We start from the raw sequence: 5,437 nt of genomic DNA, 5'->3' as shown, positions 1-5,437 counted from the left end.
CATTTTTATGTTTAAAATTAGTAAAGCATATGAATTTATTGGTTTAAGTGGGAGCGCTTTTAGTCATAAACTCTTGATTAGGTCTACAAATCCTTAAGGTTAAAACAACTTGATTAGAATTAATAAGGACTGAATAATTGGTAGATTATTGGTGCCCTTGATTAATTGCTGCAAATGTTTACGTGATGCATAATGTGTTTTACTAACCAGCTATGTGGGCCATTCATGTTAATGAATGAGTGAATGGTATATATTGTATATGTACTGTTTTGCAAGTTATGAAGTGACTAGTATGGCCCAAATAGGATAGAAAATATGGTCTGCGAACCATTAATTTGAATGTAATTGGTCTAAAGTACCAAAGTTGTTTTTCAATTCAAATATGGTCTGCATACCATCAAATAGTTGTAATTAGTTTTAATTATAGCTTATCCTATTTGAAGAAAATGGTGCCTCCCACGGAGATTTTCAAGACGGACTTTGAAGTTAAACTTCAAGATGAAGTCGGGCCATACTAGATCACGTTTATCTTATGCATGATTTAAGTTATTTATTGCTTTAAATATGTCTTATTACGCATGAGATTGTGGCTTGATTATGTTGCATGATTAAGGATTTTAGTTCACTTAAAATCTAACCAACATAGTAAGAGCCTTAAGTTCCAATCTTAAAAATTGAGTTAAAAGGTGCCATGCCAAAATATACACTTGCTTGGATATCCTTTACATCAATCTAGTAATAGTTTTCGCTCAGCGAGGTGTTACTTATTGGTCCTAAAGGGGCAAGGTACACAAATAATTGTGAGTACATGTTAGTTTTGGTGAAACTCAACGATATAAGTAAGGAGTCCTTTTATGTCGTGGCAACATCGATAGGTTTACCTAATAAGTTCTTAGACGTACCTATCAACCAAGAATAGTTTCTAGACTATTAGCAAAAGGCTTTTGCTTACCTAAGATGTTTTAGGATTAAGTCGACAAACTGTGCTTAGTTCTTCAATGATTTTAGGATCTTGGAATCATTTTATTCACACCTGCCGGAACACATAATTCGAATAAAATGCTAATAACTTGTTGAAATTGCATGATTGCTTTAATTTTCAAGTTATTACTCATGATAAATGTTTAGACTTTGCATGCTTCAATGTATGTTTTAATTATTGTTTATAATTAAATATCTTGCAATTCAATAAATCCTTTTAGAAAGGTAACAGTAAATTTCCTCGATTGGTAGTGAATTCAAGAACGATTCACGGAAATGAGAGAAAATGAGCAATTTAAAATGTACGTTTCTTATAGCGACTTTTATGGTTGTTTTTCGAGTATCAAAATCGAATGGCAAACCAATTGGTGCTTGTGAATTCAAAATACACTGTAGTTTTGAGATCATAAAGCATTGAGCTTAAACGCTCAGCTTTACCAATGGTTAACAACCTAAACATCTTTGTCCATTTAATTCTCGAATGAGTCTAGTCCCTAGACATTCGAATAGATCGATGCTTAGAGAACTTTAGAAGCTTCTGGTAAGATCATCTAGTTGAAACAAAATATTCAACATAAAATGGTAAAGAACCTTGTTGGTGACATTGGACATGTCTAACAAAGTATAAAAGTCAACACTAAAGAATTCAATTCTTAAGACTATAAGAAAGGGTACAAGAAATAGGAAAACAAAGGAACAAATGAAAGGAATTTACGATTCCGGTTCTACCTATAAGTTTATGTTTAAAGAGAAGTGACCTAGCAATCAAACTTCCTTGGTATCATATACCGCTTGAGGTTCTTACTTCGGTAATAACTCAAATAATGGAAGCTAGGCTACACTAATGGCCTACAAGTGAAAAATGAAGCATGGCAATGCTACATTAGTTGTAGGGTCATCTAGTTTGTTTTAAGTCCTTCAAGGCTGGAACTTAATGGATATTTTGTTCCATGATCAGCATACCTAAATTACTGTTTCAAACACAGAAAGACTCACATTCAGAAGAACAAAAACAATGTTTGTTTGTTTATTTGAATGAAATGGTCATTTACGGGTTGAGTCAATATGCTTGATTAAGACAAACAACTCTTTAAAAAAAATAAAAACTTTACTAGGTTCAAATCAAACCCTTGATTTGAGTTCCACTAATCTTTGGCATTGTTGCTTAGACCATATCAACAAGTTAACATTCAAAAGCTCTATGTTGATGGACTTTTGAAAGTTGATTGATTTCTAGATCATTCAAGACGAGCTAGTCTTACTTGTTGAAAGTAACAAAAGATATGAACTATTGTTAGAACGCCTAGACAATAGAGTTAAAAGCTAAAGAAAGATTTTATGACTTTCACATGGATTTGAGTGAATATAGGTTTATTTACTCAAATGTGATATAAGTTGAATCTGTTTGGCTAGTTCGAAGATTCAGAAGTATAAAATCCACTTGGCAAGAAATCATAAAGATCTAGGTTAGATCATGTTGATGATTACTTGAGACCAAATATGATCATCAATGATTGTGTGTTGTAATTTCACAATCTAGGTCCATAAGATATGGCATATCTTAGTTGGAATAATCGAAGTCAATTAGTACTTGATTCGATCAATGATGAATCATAAAGACTTTTCCTATAATTTCTAAAACAAAATGCTTAACTACCACCAAACTAAACCAAATACGTCAAAGCTATTGAAAAGTAATTTCAGGATATCTTTTCAATTATATATATCTAAAGAGTTGCTAAACTCAGTGGGAGCTTAGTGTTTGTTATTCAACAAACTAAGGCCCAAGTCTAGATATATGTTTCATTGTGATTTATTCAAATGAGACACAAGGGTATTGTTTCTACCACGAATTTTTGAGAACATAATGTTTGTTTGCTCGAAATAATGTCCTTTTGGAGATTCGTTTCCAAAATGACAAGTGGGAGAAAATAGACTTCGAAAGTCTTCGAGGCGAACAACAAACATAAACGGACATTCCGGAGGCTTTTCGAAGTGCTTCAGAAAATCCGAACTTATTCTTTGAAGACTTTAGAAGTGGTTTTAAAGAATAGACATCTCTTAGAAGACTTTACAAGTGCTTCAAGGAGAACAGAATATTCAAAGGACTTTCAAGTGGCTATTGATATTCTATTTGTTTGATGTTCTATACCCAAAGTAGGCATAGAGTTCAAGTCACTGGAACTATGATATTCTTCTATTGGATAGTGAAGAAACATGGAGTTCAGGTCACTGAAACTATGCAACTCTTCTATTAGATAGTAAAGAAACCTACAACTTGCAGTCAAACTATTATCATGTAGATTAATGAGTTTGTGACCTGTAAGAAAGCTATGACGAAACCCAGATTCCCTAAAATGGTTAGAGGCCATATATAGACTCAAATGTTTTAAATGGTTAGAGGCCATAAAACATACTCAATGTTTTGATGACAAAATTGAAATTTTGTTGATTTGCAAGAATAGTTTCACGCCTATTGGTTGCAAAGTTTGTTTTAAGGATAAAAACCATCAAACATGAAATTGTGTTCACACACAAAGCTAGATTAGTTGCTAAAGGTTACAAGCAAATTCACGATGTGGATTGTGTTGAAACCTCATGCAAAATCGTAATGCTTAAGTCTATAATTCAAGCAATAATTGCATATTGGTACATATGGCAATTGGATGACAAAACATCTTCCTCAGTCAAATGTTGGAAGAAACTATGTACATGGTATGTCATAGGATTTGTGGATCCAAATAAATGCTTGAAAAGAAAAGCTAGTTTATAAAATCTAAGTACAGATTTAAGCAAGCAATTGGGAATTAGAAATGTATTTTAGTGAAGCTAATAAGTATTTTAGTTTCATAAAATGTACATGATTCTTATAGATATATAAGAAGTTTAGTGGGAGTACATAAAACTTATTTGGTCCTATGTGTATCACACACATATCTCTCTATTGTGAAATAACATTCAAATGCTAATGACTTAGATTTGAAATTATTCATCAATGATGGACCAAGGCGAAACTTAGTACATACTGGGTATTAAGATCTATTTACAAAGATCTTATATTAATGTTTTGGATTAAGTAATGGCATTTACTAAATCAAACACGAAATACTCCATTGGAGATATTCGACCCATGTGAATAAATCTAAGTAAAAGAATGTTTGAACTATGTATAAGCATTTACTAAGTTAACATCAAAGAATCTAATGAGATTCTTCACCTATATTATATGTCAAAGAATTTAGCTGGATTCAGTATCTACTGAAATTGAATGAGCTAAAGTTACATGAATAGAATTCAATTGGGAATTATTCTGCAAAAGAATTTATCATGTATGATATAATATGAGGATCGCCAAAAACGTATCGTATGACTTTAGGCTTGACGAACATATACCAATCTCTATTGATCTAAGTGAAGATCAACTAGATTGAGATCAAGAATACTTATGGTACTTGAAAAAGGTACATAGGAATAGTTCTTGATTCAAGGAAATAAAGATATGCTAAATATTGATGCTACACGCATAAACACTGGCAAAGGATCAAACAAGACCCTTTGGAGTTAACCATTGATAAGGACGAGCTATAGAGCATCGTGTTTTGAAATGGCAACATGGATCGGAGACCATGAGTTGTTGCGTGGGAAATTAAATATTAATTTCTATGTTCTAAGATACAGTTGGAAAGTCTTCCACATATCTGTGAACTGCTTGGATAAGTAAATCCAAACAAAGCATCACTAGCAACCTAAATAGTTGAAGTAAAAGTAATTATTGCCTAAGAAGCAATAAAACAGAGTTGTTTAAAGTTCTTCATTGAACTTGGGTAGATCACCTATCTGCTGGCTTGATGGTTCTTCATTGAAAAATGCGTAGAACCACTCTTGAAGCAAGAAAAACGTCTGCTAACTTGATGGTTCTTCATTGCAAAATGCGTAAAACCACTATCAAAGTAAGAAAGACTAGATCACATAATAAACAAACTCAAAAAGATCTTATCATCATATCTCGAAGAACATTCGATGAAAAGGATATTAAGATTAGCAAAGCATGATAACTAAACCTATGCAACAAGTGAGAAGCAACACTCACATTGTAGCACTGGAAATCAAGCATAGCTTTGAATTCCATGAACTGTTTTAAAGATGGGTTTGAGGCCCATGGTTGTAAAACAATGGGGTTGAACATTTATCATATATGAAATGTATTTTCATATTCCATTTAATCTTGGTTTAGTATTAAATGATGAGTCCCTTCAAATTTGACGATATATTCAAGATAGACTGTCAGGACCAGTCCTGTGACTAAGAAATGTCTATCAAGTGAACTTGAATGTCAAAAGTTGAAAATGGTCCCTGGTCGGAGTTTTCTATAAAGATGGACGCATAGAAAACGTTAGACGACTAGAATGCAAGATGACTAGTAGTTCTGTTTCTTGAACTATGTGGACATGGCAAT

The sequence above is a fragment of the Spinacia oleracea genome, chromosome 6 (genome assembly GCF_020520425.1).
Source record: "Spinacia oleracea cultivar Varoflay chromosome 6, BTI_SOV_V1, whole genome shotgun sequence".
Classification (NCBI taxonomy): domain Eukaryota; kingdom Viridiplantae; phylum Streptophyta; class Magnoliopsida; order Caryophyllales; family Amaranthaceae; genus Spinacia; species Spinacia oleracea.
Note: the sequence above shows the minus strand (reverse complement) of the source record.